The sequence below is a fragment of the Sminthopsis crassicaudata genome, chromosome 3 (assembly GCF_048593235.1).
Source record: "Sminthopsis crassicaudata isolate SCR6 chromosome 3, ASM4859323v1, whole genome shotgun sequence".
Taxonomy (NCBI): domain Eukaryota; kingdom Metazoa; phylum Chordata; class Mammalia; order Dasyuromorphia; family Dasyuridae; genus Sminthopsis; species Sminthopsis crassicaudata.
This window is the reverse complement of record NC_133619.1, coordinates 417,753,485-417,769,356: the sequence shown is the minus strand read 5'-3', so window position 1 is coordinate 417,769,356 and position 15,872 is coordinate 417,753,485.

The window sequence follows — 15,872 nt, the reverse complement described above, 5'->3', positions numbered from 1 at the left end:
TCTTTTCCAGCTTTTTTTTCCCTTATTGATCTGATTTTTCTTGTGTAGCAAGATAACTATATAAATATGTATACATATATTGGATTTAACATATATCTTAACACATTTAACATGTATTGGACTACCTGCCATGTAGGGGAGAGAGTGGGGAAAAGATAGGGATAAGTTGGAACAGAAGGCTTTGCAATTGAAAAATTACCCTTGCATATGTTTTGTAAATAAAAAGCTTTAATAAAAAAAGACTCAATGTTTGACAAAATTTGCTAGGAAAACTATAAAATATCTAGCAAAAATTAGACTTACACCAACATTTCATACAATACTCCAACTGGAAGCATGGACTAAATATGAAAGGTCATTATCAAAAACAAATTAGATGCATAGGAAAATACATTTCTTTTGCAACTATAAATTAGGGGAAAATCTTTGACTAAACAAGAGAAAGAAAGGATCACAGAAGATAAAATGCATGGTTTTGATTACACAGATTGCAAACTGAGAAGTTTCAGCATAAAATAAAAATAAATACAACTAAGTGAGAAATAGTTAATTTCTAAAAATCTCTCCAGAATATCCATTTGAGAGACATATGCCGAAAATTGATTTAAATATACAGAAAATTGGTTTTAAAACCTAATAAGAAACATTCTTAATATAATAATAATAAAATGTTAAAATATATGAGTAGGTTATTTTTAAAAGAAGTCCAAACTACCAACAACGATATGCAAATGATCCTAGTCACTACTAAGAATTTGAAGGCAAATTAAAACAATTCTGAAGCTTTACTTCACACTTATATTCTCAAAGATGGCAAAAAAAAAAAAAAGAAAAGAAAAATTATAGTTGTTAGAGGGACTGTAGAAGGTCCCTAAAATTGTACCTAAAAAAATCACTAAACTTTGATCCAATAATATCACTTTTAGGCAAATTCCACAAAATATTGAAAAAAGAAAGAACTCATGAGCAGCTAGGTGGCATAGTGGATAAAGCACCAGCCTTGAATTCAGGAGGACCTACGTTCCGATCTGGTCTCAGACACTTAACACTTCCTAGCTGTGTGACCCTAGGCAAGTCACTTAACCCCAGCCTCAAAAAAAAAAAAAAAAAAAAAAAAGAACTCTACAAAAAATATCTAAAATAGCACTTTTGTTATAGCAAAGAACTAAAAATAAAGGTGGTGAAAATCAAGAGGAAATTGTTGATCAAATTCTATTATAGGAATACAATGGAATATTTTTATATGACAAAAAATTACAACAGAAATAGACTCAGAGAATGTAGAAAGATTCGTATAAACTGATTTATAATAAAGGAGTAGAACCAGAAAAACAATTTATATAATGACTACAATGGGGTACATAAAATAAGCAGTTAAGATCTCTGATGAAAGCAATGACTAATCATAACACCAAAGGACTGAAGCATGTCTTATACCTTCCAAGGTAAGAAGGTGATGAACTTGAGATGAAGAATGAGATATATACTTCTAGACAGAGTTAATAAGTTGTTTTATTTTATTTGACCTTGCTTCCTTTCAAGAGAGTTGGGGTTTTTTTGTTGTTTATTGGGGAAATGAATTGGAAAAGGATAAAGATAAAAGAACTAGTGAGAATGATTCCTCAAAAAGAAAATAAAGAAAAAAGTATCAATGACAAATTTTAATGCACAAATTTTAATGGAAAGAACACTAGATTTGGAGTCAGAGCACCTAGGTTCAAATTATGTCATTGGATAAGTCAGTTAACCTTTCTAAAATTCAATTTCCTCACTTGTAAAAAGACAATGTAGGATGAAAAGGCCTCTAAATGTCCCTTCTAGATATAAATCTATGATTCTATGAAAATTATGGCAAAAATAACTGAAATTCTGAATTCTATAAAGTCATGAAGCTCAGGAAACCTCAGATGTCCTTTGGCAATTTAAAAGGGAAAAAAGTATTCCATTTTCTGGGGAAACTACATAGTGATGCCTCCTTTAAAAGTCACTTCAGACCAAGGATCTAACTTCGAACTTCATTTTTTAAAATTTTCATAACTTCCCAGTTTTTTTCATTGTTCTCTGGAGACAATTTGTTGGATATAAAATTCAAGAGGAATCTTCTACCTTACTTGGGAGGGAATTCCATTCTAATTCACTTTTTTTTGGCTATGGCAACCTCCTTGAATCTATAGCTATCACCAGTCATTTCAATGATTTCTTTAGTCAGATTCCTTTAGCATTACATGTCATTCAGAAACAGAAAGCCTAATTAAAATATTTGTTCATCATACTTCTTTATATAAAAAGGAATTTCCCACACTTAAAATCAAATTAATATGTTTTACCTAGTTAAAACTCTTGAATTTTGCATACTGCTTGGCTTTGATTTTTACCTCAGCTATATAATAATGTTCTTATTGTTTTTAAATATCTTGTAAAGTTTCATTTGGTCAGTCAGATTTTTGTATATTTTATATCTCAAAATCTTTATCCTTTTCAGTTTAAGGCAGAAGTTAGAAGACTGGAAGACTTCTTCATATTAAACAAACTGGTTTCAACTATTTATCTTGCAAAATGCATTCAAGGATCTCTAGCTCATTTCTTAGTCTCAAATGTAGGTAAACTTTCTAATAATTGCTGATTACTATTAGTATAGTATGTCAATTTGCCAGCAGCATTATTATATATAATGTATAGAAGCTGTAATAATAACTCATAGAATCATAGAATATTAAAGTGTTAATGGACTTTAGAGGTTCAGTTAGTGAAGTGAGAAAACTGTAGTTCAAACCATTCTAAGGAGTGATAGGGAATCATCATAGACATTTAGAGTTAAAAAGAATCTCAGTGGCAAGCAAGTCCAACTTAGAAATGAAAAAGAATGACCATCATAATAGATCTGAAAAGCTTTTGCATAAAGTCCTCCAATGAGGGAGAAATCCACTCTCTCCTGAGATAACCTATTTCACTTTAGTGTAGGTATGTTTGGGAGCCTTTGATAATTACAAGCCTAAATTTTCACCTTTTTCACTTCTTCCTTTTGTACCTGGTCATGCCATTGGAGTCTAAGAATAGAAAGACACATTTTTGGCTCTAAAACTAATATCATATGATCCAATGAACCTAAATGTAATAATCCCTCTTATACATTACAGTGTTTCAAATACTTAATGGCCACTATCATGTTCCTCCATTCATTTTCCATTTTTTTGAAAATCAGAACATTTCTCCTTTTTCTAAGTACTTCTCTTGCTTACCATAATTTTGCAGATGTTATCATATTTGTCTTTCAGGATCTAAGTATTTTCTTTATATGGATCTGGTGACTTGAATTCATCAAAGGCAAAGCTGTTTCCTAGTCTTTCTTTCCTCATCTTGGGTATCAACTTCTCTGCAATCATTGTTGTTCTATCCTTTCCAGTATAAATTTGACCTTTACAAGGGAACATAAATAGAATTAAGAATCAAGCAGTTTTGTTATTTGTTGATAATTATCATTATCCTTCCTACTCCAAGACCTATTTTGATCTTCCTCTTTCCCTTAACATAACTAACAAACACAAATAAAATATTTTTGTTGTCCTTAGTTGTCCTCTCCAAATTTAATTCATTTTGAGTGTTAGGATTTAAAATACTATTTTACAGAACAAAAATGTGCTCCTAAATTTTCTCTTTTAGCTTTCTTTGCTTTTTCTCTTCTATACATTTTTTTAAATTATAAATAGGCTGTTGAGTTTTTGTACATGTGCATCAGCTTTTATTTTTCCTCATGAATTTATTGGATTTGTCCTCTTTTTTTCAGTTTTTACTTTCTTCACCCAGTTATTTGCATTTGGAAAAATAATCATGTTGAAATAGCAACTCCTAGTCAAATTATCTTATTTGTCATGGACTTGGGTCATATTTGCTTACTTTACACACAAAAAGATTACTCAAAATAAATCCCAAAATAGACAAGATTAAAGTTACAAGTCTCTTTATGAAACTGCTAGAGTAGTTTTTTAAATGGCTATTTTACCTACATTCTATTTTATTTTGTTATAGTATTACAACATGCCTATTGATAGCTTCCAAACCCCAAATCCTGCTTTTAAAACTTAATGGTTGGCCATCACAGGAAAAGTTTGAAACAAGCATTTCTTCATTAATATATATGAATGCTGGCAAAATAAAAAATATAGACGAGATACTCCAAAATTCCAGGATAGAAATTTTGGTTACATAAAAATTGAAAAGATTTTGCACAAACAAAATTAATGCTGTAAAAATGAGAAGAAACATAGTTAAATGGGGAAAGTCTTCGAAAAAGTATTCTCTAGTAAAGATCTGACATCCAAGACATATAAGAAATTCATTCAACTACATGAGAATAGGAGCTATTCTCCAATACATAAATAATCAAAGGATATTAAATAATTCTCAAAAGAACTGAAACCATAATATGAAAAATACTCCAAAAAATAATAGAAACAATTCAAATTAAGACAATGCAAGATATTTTATCTGGGGGAAGGGTAAAAATAAAAGGGGTAAATGGAGTATTACTAAAAATGGGAAGAGAAGAACATCAATGATACATTTATTAAATACATGAAAGAGAATAGAAGAAAGTTCAAAAAGAGAACTAGATAATCAGGATAATATTGGATGCATGATTACAAATTTATTATATACTCGAGGAGGGAAATGCTGTACAGAATAGGGATTCACCTAAGCACAATGAATGAAATACTCGAAGTCAGGAAATCTTGAGATCAAATCCAAGCTCAGACACTTATTAGTTATGTGACCCTAAACAAGATACAATCTCTCTTTGACTCACTTTTCTCAACAATATTACCTATCCTTCCAGGCTTACAGTGAGAAATGAGGAACAAATAAGATATTTGTAAGCCAATATCACAGTGTCTAATGCATACTAGATAGTATATAAATATTAGCTATTATTATGATTACATACACAATTCTCTTTTTCTATTCTTTGTATATAAAAATGATCTTTTTCTTGATGTTTTTCGAGTTCATAATAAAATTTTTAAAAGAATAGATTGTACCATATTAATAGTATTTCCTTTTTTGAGAGCATTACTTGCAGAGAGGGAGAATATTTTAGATATAGTTTACTTGAGAGTTTTTTAAAATAGTATTTTATTTTTCCAAATACATATAAAAATAGTTTTCGATATTCATTTTTGAAAACTTTATGTTCCAAATTTTTCTTCTTTCCTCTCTACTCTTCCCCTCGCCAAGACAGCAAGTAATCTGACATAGGTTAAACATGTACAATCTATTTAAATATATTTTCATATTTATTATGTTGTACAAAAACAAATCAAACCAAAAGAGGAAAAAAACCACAAGAAAGAAAAAGCAAACAAACAAAAAAGGTGAAAATACTATGCTTCAATAACCACATTCCATCTCCATAATTCTCTCTCTGGATGTGGATAGCACTTTCCATCACAAGTCTATTGGAATTACCTTGAATCACCTCATTGCTGAAAAGAGCCAAGTCCATCACAATTGATCATCACATAATCTTGTTACTATATACACGATGTTCTCTTGGTTCTGCTCACTTCACTTAGCAGCAGCTCATGTAAGTCTTTCCAGGCTTTTCTGAAATCAGGCTGCTCATCATTTCTTCTAGAACAATAATATTCCATTACATTCATATACCATAACTTATTTAGCCCAACTGATAAGCATCCATTTAATTTTCAGTTCCTTACTAAGGCAAAAAGGGCTGCTTCTATGATCTATTTGGTATATCCAATAGTGACACCACTGCATCAAAGGATATGCAGTTTTATAGCCCTTTGGGCATCCTTCCAAATTGCTCTATTGGATCATTACACAACTCCGCTAACAATACATTGTCTCAGTTTTTCCAATTCCCCTTCAACATTTGTCATTATCTTTTCCTATCATTTTAGCCAATATGAGAGGTGTGAAGGGATACCTTAGAGTTGTCCTAACTTGCATTTCTCTAAATAGTAAATACTCTAAAGAGTATTTTTAATATATGATTATAAATAGCTTTAATTTCTTCATCTGAAAATTACTATTCATATCTTTTGATCATTTATCAATTGGGAAATGACTTGTATTCTTTTAAATTTGAGTCAGTTCTCCATTTTAGAAATGAGGGCTTTATCAGAAATACTGGCTGTAAAAATTGTTTTCCAGCTTTCTGGTTCCCTCCTAATCTTGGCAGCATTGGTTTTGTTTATGCATAACTTTTTAATTTAATGTAATCAAAATTATCTGTTTTGCCTTTCATAATTTTTCTGCTGCTCCTTTGGCCATAAATTCCTTCCTTTTTCACAGATCTGACAAGATCTAGTCTAAGGTAGATTATCCTTTGCTGTTCTAATTTGCTTATAGTATCAACCTTTACATCCAAATCATAAACCTTACTTAAAACCTTAGTATCACACTTAAAGTACTTTATGCTAGTCATATTGACAAGTTAGAACTATATGGGTTACAAGGAAATACTAAAGAAGGGAAAGGGACCTGTATGTGCCAAAATGTTTGTGGCAGCCCTTTTCATAGTGGCTAGAAGCTGGAAGATGAATGGATGTCCATCAATTGGAGAATGGTTGGGTAAATTATGGTATATGAATGTTATGGAATATTATTGTTCTGTAAGAAATGACCAACAGGAGAAATACAGAGAGGCTTGGAGAGACTTACATCAACTGATGCTAAGTGAAACGAGCACAACCAGAAGATCATTATACACTTCAACAATGATACTGTACAAGGATGTATTCTGATGGAAGTGGTTATCTTCAACATAGAGAAGAGCTAATCCAATTCCAATTGATTAATGATGGACAGAATCAGCTACATCCAGAAAAGGAACACTGGGAAATGAGTGTAAACTGTTATTTTTACCTTCTGAATCCAATTCTTCCTGTGCAACAAGAAATTCGGTTCTACACACATATATTGTATCTAGAATATATTGTAATATATTTAACATGTATAAGACTGCCTGCCATCTGGGGGAGGGGGTTGGGGGAGGAAGGGAAAAAAATCTGAACAGAAGTAAGTGCAAGGGATAATGTTGTAAAAAATTACTCATGCATATGTACTGTCAAAAAAAAGTTATAATTATAAAATAAAATTTTAAAAAATTTAAAAAAAAAGAACTATATGGGTTAGACCAGAACTTCTTAAACTTTTTTCCACATTTAATGCCTTTTCACTCAAGAAATTTTTACATGATTCCAGGTATACAGGGATATAGAATAGGTATATAAATCAAACATTTACTGATAATAAATCATAATTTCATGACCTCCTCACATTCAATTTTGAGACTCCATATGGGGTCATAGTCCCAAGTTTAAGAAAGTGGAGGAGGGAGGAAGCTAGACAACATCTATTAGATGATTCTCTGATTAGATGATTCAATTCAAAAAGCAGTTACATTATATATCTTTTTTTTTTCTTTTTTTTTTCTTGAGACTGGGGTTAAGTGACTTGCCCAGGGTCACACAGCTAGGAAGTGGTAAGTGTGTGAGACCAGATTTGAACTCTGGTCCTCCTGAATTCAAGGCTGGTGCTCTATCCACTGTGCCACCTAGCTGCCCCTACATTATATATCTATGCTGGCTTAGAAGGAACTCCAAAAAAGAATGCCCCTAGAATATGTCCTTTTCTCAATAGCATGGAACAAGTCATAAAAGTATGTCTGTCAAATTTGCAAATGATATAAAACTGGAAAGGACATATGTTAAATACAGTAGAGATCCAAAAATATCTCAAAAGCTTAGGGAAATGGGGTACATCAAATAATAGCAAATTAAACAGAAAGAATTTAACATTTTAATTTTTAAAAATCAACTTCATATGTAGAGAATGTAAGGAGTAACTAGCCAATAATTCCTGTACAAAAAAACTAGGGCTCTTACCTGACTACAAGATTAATAAGACTCTATATTATGATGATAGCTTCTCTTCCCTTCTGAAAAAGGGAATTGATATAGTAGGCTCTGCCTGATCAGACTAGATGTGAAGCACAGCGGCCAATTGTGGGAACAAAATTTTCAACACATAAGGAGGAACATGCCCTAATAAGGTGAGAGAATAGTGAAGACTGAACAACACATAATATAAAATAGGGGTGTTTAGCCTAAAGAGAAGATTTAAGAAGGTCATGATAATTTTGTCTAAAAATATTTGAAGGTTATATGAAAAAGGAGTTAGACTTGTTCTGCTTGCCCTGAAGGGGGATCATTAGGAACAATGAATATAGTTGTAAAGTGATAGGCTTAGGCTTGACATAATTTAAGAAAATCTTTCTAACAATTAAAGCTCTTCAAAGTGGAAGGATAGAGGATTGAGGAGAAAACCTGTGCTTCTCATTGCTAAATATCCTCTGTCTTGGGCTGGGAAGATAAGTGTTTCAGATAGTGGTTGTAGGTTACAGTCTGGGAAAAGAAACTAAGGATGAGACAACAGAATACTCAAGTTGGAAACCACCCCAGACTTTTTGTAGGACAAGAATCTTTATACTATATTATCGCCTCAACCTTATGAGGGTCAGCATCATTTGGGATTATTATTAATCTCAGAAACTCATAGATTTCAAGCTATAGGAGATCAAAAAGATAACCTAGTCTGGTCTTGTGATTTTATAGATGAGGAAATTGAGGCCCAGAGAGGTTAAGTGATCTGCCCAAGATCATGAAACCAGCCAAGTTTCAAACATAGATTCTTTGAGTTGAAATGTATTCTTCTAGACTCTCTTTCAAATTTTCACTTTTCCAAATTACAAAATAACTTATACTAATTTAGGAGCTGGAAAATGACTCAGACTAGGATAGTGTGCTAGACAGCTTCCTGGAACAAGTCATTGTACAACGTGAACAATACTACATATTATTCATGCAGGCAATACTAAGTCAAAAAAGTCATCTTGTCATTGCTCTTTTGCATCTGAATTAAATTGTATGTTCTCCAGAGATCTAATTTCATAAAGATGGCTGCCAACTGGTCCGTTGATTTGGGTCAAGAGTAATAGATAACCTATCTCCTGGACCTAGATGCTAATGGTTCCTCATGGCTTTGTAGTTATGGTTTTTTCTGGAACATATTCCTGGAATAAGAAGAGGCAAGTCAATACATCTTATATAGGATAATTCCCCCTAAATGGCTAAAATGAAACCTTCCAGATATTTATTTTCTAGAATCCATGCCAAGTTCTAACTCAAGGTATAGAAGGAACAGCTATTGTGATTCTTTTTCCTTTTTGGTGCCTGTAAATTAGTTAGCTAGATTAGTCTTTTCTGGGAGGGGTGGGGGAAGGTTGAGGTAGGGAGGAAGCATAGAGGTCTCACAAGAATTCCTTCTACATCATTTACATACATCATTATATTGTGACTACTGGGCAGGAATATCTTAAAGAAAACTCTAAAGGTCATTTTTATCAGGGTCAGGAATCTTTATGAATGGAATTAAATAAACAACTTCACTAGGATCAATTCCTGAACTGCCAAATAAATTAATAAATACATAAATAAATGTGAGGAATTTTAAAGTGCCATCTGGAACTCAGGCTTTGGTCAAAAATTCTAGTTTTTTCAATCCCTCAAATTTTCCCTTTAAGATTTTGGTTTGTTTTGTTTAGATGTAAAGTCTGGCTACAAAAGTTACAGATCCATGGTCTCTGCAGCCCCCTTCCGGAAAAAAGCAAAACAGCAGACAACCATGTTATTACTGCTGTAATCAGTCTCCAGGTGGGGAAAGTAAGGGTGGTAGGAAAGGACGAGAGAAAGGAAAGAAATGAACATTTATGAAACACTTACTATGTGCACCGCACTAAAGCACTTGGGATACAAATATAAGCAAAAAGAAAGAGTTCTTATTCTTAAAGATCTTATATTATGGGGCAGCTAGGTGGCGCAGTGGATAGAGCACCAGCCCTGAATTCAGGAGGACCAGAATTCAAATTTCCTAGCTGTGTGACCCTGGGCAAGTCACTTAACCCCAGCCTCAGGGGAAAAAAAAAAAAAAAAAAAAGCTCTTATATTATAAGAAGGGAAGATGACAAGAAAAAGAAGCTGAAAAGCAAGATGGATAGCGGGAGAATGAAAGTACCAGAGAATCATTTTGAAGTATAAAAGCCATCAAGGAGGGGGGGAAAGGCCAGCCTCTCTCCCTCTGTAAAAGGGAGCTTCCAGGAATGATTTTAGGCCTATAAGGTTGTGAGAGAGGCAGAGCACCAAAATCTAAATGGGCTGAGATAAATTATAGATTAGTTGCCAATCTGGAGTTGCCAAATTGGAGGAATCTGTCAAAAGTAAGGAAGGCAAAGTGAAGGAAATGCAGCAAAGGTAACATTGAAACTGCTTCCCCAAAATTAGTCTTTTTAGTCCAAAGGGATGAAAAGACGATCATGGCTGACACTGATGTGTTGTGATCCAAAGTTAAATGTTATGATCTACTGAACTAAATCTTAATAGCTATTACCATTATTTAATTATTAGTCTAGACCCTTATTATATCACACCTACATTTATTCAGTCATTCGACAAAAAGATACTATGTGCCCATTCTGAAAAAGGCAGTGGTTTAGGTGCTGAAGATGTGACTTATATGATTTATGGAGAGCTTTAAAACTCTTAATTTTTCATCCATTATCAGGTTTAAACAACACAACAACCCTATGAGGTACATATGACAACTAGTATTATCCTCATCCTTAATCTTTGAGACAAGCATAAAGAAAAACTAAGAGAGTTGTTCATCCATTATCATATATGTAGTAAGCTATCAGAAGTGATATTAAAATTTAGATCTTCTTAAAGAAGGGAAATGTGTATGAAAGAATGTATGTACATGCAAGAATGTTTGTGGCAGCCCTCTTTGTAGTGGCCAGAAACTGGAAACTACGTGGATGCCCATCAATTGGAGATTGGCTGAATAAATTGTGGTATATGAATATTATGGAATATTATTGTTGTGTAAGAAATGACCAACAGGATGATTTCAGAAAGGCCTGGAGAGACTTACATGAACTGAAGCTGAGTGAAATGAGCAGGACCAGGAGATCATTATATTCTTCAATAACAATACTATATGATGATCAATTCTGATGGACATGACCCTCTTCAAACAATGAGATGAACCAAATCAGTTCCAATAGAGCAGTAATGGAACTGAACCAGCTACATCCAGTGAAAAGAACTCTGGGAGATGACTATGAACCACTACAGAGAATTCCCAATCTCTCTATTTTTGTCCGCCTGCATTTTTGATTTCCTTCCCAGGCTAATTGTACACTATTTCAAAATCCGATTCTTTTTTGTACAGCAAAACAACTATTTGGACATGTGTACACATATTGTATTTAATTTTTACTTTAATATATTTAACATGTATAGGTTGACCTGCTATCTGGGGGGGAGGAGGGAGAAGGAGGGAAAAAAATTGGAACAAAAGGTTTGGCAATTGTCAATGTTGTAAAATTACCCATGCATATATCTGGTAAATAAAAACTATTAAAAAAATTTAGATCTTCCTAAATAAAAGTCTAGATTTCTAATCATTATACTATACTAAAACAGAACTATGAATTATATCTATTTATTTGATTTTTTCTAAAATATTCCCAAGTTATTTAGAGCCAAATATGGTGAATGAGGGGGGTCACTAAGCTAGATGTTATTCTCAGTTTTTATAAAATTAGATGTGACTTTAAAAAGTTGAAAACGATTTGTGTGTACAATGAAAGTAATGATTTTCTTTATTTTTAGTTTCATTACTTTAGTTCAAGTATGATATTCAGTCAAAACTATTTAGCATCAGAACACTCTAGTGGCATCAGTCTCAATTCTGAGAGACAGCCAGCTGGGCTTCTTTTCATTTGGTAGATAGAAGTAAGTTTAAAAAGAGCAAAGCAAAAAAAAAAAATTGTTTTATTACCCAAAGGAAAATGATTTGTGAGCACATGATTGAGTAAATGAGTATATGATTGAGTAAATGAGTACATAATTGGGTAGACATTTGACCAAAGACATCAATGGTTAACAGAGGACAGGGCATACTTCCGACATCAAGTCTCCACTCAGCAATCTAAGTACATAACATTCTAGGGTACTAATCTAGCAGACTGGCACCATTTTCTCATTTGCAGACATATATTATGATTGTTGTTCAATCATTTCAAATTCTTCATAACCTTATTTGAGTTTTTGTTTTAGTTTTGGGTTTTTTTGAAGAGGCAAACATACTGGAATGATTTGCCATTTTCTTTCTGCAGCTCATTTTACATATGAGGAAACTGAGTTTAAAAAAGGTTAAGTGATTTGCAAAGAGTCACACAGCTAATAAATATTTAGTCATATTTGAATTTGCTATCTTGAATCCAGCCCAACACTCTACTTCATCATCTAGCAGTCCCTTGCAAGTAAGAATGCTTTATTTTTTGGTTGTTTTGTTTTGTTTTGTTTTGTTTTTTTGATGGGTCTTTTTTTTACACATTTTGAACCTCTATTGTATCTTTTTTGTTGTTGTTGTTACATTAATACATATTTATGGGGAAATTAAGCATTTTCATAACATGGAACAATAAAAAAAATGACCATACATGAAACTGCAAATTTAGGTAAAATTTATTATTTTTTCCAAATATACTACAAAATTATCATGTAAATTTCTTTTTATCTTTTTTTTTCATCAGTCTTTTCCACCTTAGAGATAACTACTAGGAGGCACGCATAAAATTATTCTATACATACTTCTTTATATAAAATCTTTCTCTGACTGTAGATAGAAACTTTCATCATATGTCCTTAAAATTTTAAGTATTTATTGTCTTTCTACCCAGGTTACTTATACCTTTGGAATCCAATTCTTACCGTGCAACGAGAAATTTGATTTTACACACATATATTGTATGTAGGAAATACTGTAACACATTCAATATGTATGGGACTGCCCGTCATCTAGGGAGGGAGTAGAGGGAGGGAGGGGAAAATTAGGAAAAGTGAATACAAGGGATAATATTGTAAAAAAAAAAAAAATTACCCATGCACATGTATTGTCAAAAAATTATAATTATAAAATTAATTTTTTTTAAAAATTAAGTATTTGTGTTGTGTTCTTTTTAATTGTCCTGCCTCAGTTATCCTAAATTGTTCTGCCTCAGTTTCCCTGAATTGTTCTGCCTCAGTTCCTTATTCTGCCTCAATCCCCCTGGTTGCAATCCCCATTTTCTGCTTATTAGAACTGAGATCATTAGGACTGTGGAGATCTGGCAGATGTCCTATCTCAGATACCTAATTGGTATCTCTAAGTTTCAGACTTCCTGGGTCTTGTTGGATACCTCCTAAGTCCTCCCAATTTGTAAGAATTTATGGTCCAACCCCCCAACCTGTCAGAAGCGGATTGATGTTCTCTTTTTGGAGATTTCCACTCCACCAGAGTTTGGACTCCACCCCCACCCCCCCACTGTCCCCCACCCTGGCCTTTGTCTATCTACCTGAGCTTAGAGCCATATATATGGCATTGAGAACTCACATTCAAACTGGATGTTTTGAGACATCAGCCCTGGGGGCAACATGCCCCCAGCACAATCTCTCCTCAAATAAAATATTAAAAACTCTCTAATCTCTCTTGCCTCAGTTTCTCCAGCATTACATTAGGAGACTTCCCAGAGAGCTATTAGAAATGAGAGCAGGATTAGAGATTAGAGACCTTCCGGTCTCTGCGTTGGGCCTTAGGGTGGCTGAGGATCTGGGCTCTTTATCAGGGAGAAGCTGCCCCTCTGGATTTCTCTAAAGTCTCCCAGAAAAGAGAAGTTTTCAACCACAGCCAAGCCCAATGGTGGACACCCTCATTTTGGCCACAGGAGAGGAAGTCTGCATGTTTTAGAACATAATCTCATCCGTTTACCTGTTCTGTCTGTCTGTGCTAGGATCTGGATTCTCAGCATAATAAAATGCCGACGGGAATTAAATTCTGAGAATGGTATCAACAGGGCTCTGGATGATACCATCTGTTTTGAGTGTCTTCTAAGAAACATGTGGTTTGAATGTCTTTTGACGATAAAATCTGAGTGTTTCTAAACACTATCTGGTTCTGTGAGCCAATGGCACAACATTTGTAATAGTCAAAACAACTTAATTCACTCAAAATTGTTCTTAAAACAGTAATACTGTTACTGAATACAATATTCTCTTGGTTTTGCTCATTTCATTCTTCATTATTTCATAAAGTCTTTCCATTTTTTCTAAGATCATTGAGTTCATACTTTCTTATTAGTAAAGTAGTAATCCACTATAATCATATACAATTGTTCAGTCATCCCCCAGTTGATGGGCATCCCTGAAATTTCCGGTTCTTTGCCATAACAAACGTAACTACTACAAACATTTTAGAACATATAGATTATTTTCTTTTTTCCCCTAATTATCCTTGGAAATAGATCCAATAATGGTATTATTGGGTCAAAGGGTATGGGAAGTTTAATAATTCTTTAGGCAAAATTCCAAAATGCTCTCCAAAAAATAACTGGATCTGTTCACCAACTATGGGTTAATGTCCCAATTAGAACTTTGTTGAGATTAGTTGCCAATTTTTATTATTGCCAAATTTTTTGGTATTTCCTCATTCATGTAGGACCCCACAATTTAAAAAGCTTTAGACTAGATAATGTCTAAGGTAACTTATTTGATTCCAATTCAACAAAAGAAAGATGGAAAAATAAAAGTGCCATTTAAGGTAAGTTGTGTTTATGTAATCTATGTAATTATGTGTAATGCCTCCCATATTGATGGATTTGTGTTTCAAGGTCATGACCACCCTATGTTCTAAATCAAAAGAAAGGGGGAGATGTTAGGTTCTTACTAAGTGCTAATGAGATAATGAGATATTAGGTTCTTACTAAGTGCTAAGTCGGTACTTGACAATTCTCTAGTTCCGGCCATGACTGGGAGTTTTACTTGTGAATTTCTGGGGAAGAGCTTTCATGCTTAGGAGGAGCAAGCTCATTGGTTGAAGTAGTTCTTCCCAGAAGCCCTTGCATTATCCCACACCCATTCTCTGGGAGGATAAAAGAGGGAAGTCACTACTCTGGACCACAGTTAACTGTCTGGAGAAAACGGTTCTCTACAGGTAGAAGAATCTGTCTGAGAGATTTGAGTTGTCACAGCAGATCTCCTCTCATTGAGCAATCGGCAGCTTCTGGAGACAACAGCACGTTACAATTCGTGAAGGTTGAAGCTTAAAAATAGTTTTGGAAAGTAAGAAATCCATTCTGTCAACAGCCACATACACTCTCAAACACAAAATACTCCAACCATCAAATTTGCCAAAATGACAAAAATGATGATTATTCAAAGGACAGCAACAAAACAAGCACACTAATTCCCAGAAGCTGAGTTGGTTTAAGTATTCTGGACATTTGAAACTAAGTCACTAAACTGTTCTTACCATTTGATCCAATGTGATAGGCCATTCATTAGGCCTATACCCCAGAAATCAAAGCAAGCAGAAAATGAGCCATAAGCACAAAAAATATATAGTTCTTTTTGCAGTGGCAAAAAATCAGAAACAAAGTGAGGCTATCTTCTGGGATTGGCTATGACATGTAAATATAGTGGAATATTATTGCACTACTCTGAGGTGGGCTCAGAGAAAATTGGGAAGATTTGTACCAAGTGAGAGTAAAGTGAGCAAAGCTAAAAGTTACACAATTTGTACATCATTAGAAAGACTACTTTGAGAAATTTTAGAATACGATCAATTCAATTTTAAACCAGGACTGAGATAGTCTGCAAAATGAATATGCATTTTGGAAGACAAGGACAATGTTAGCTGTGAATATTTTTACAAGTTTTTTCTTTTTAATGGGGGAGGGAAGGGAAGGAGAG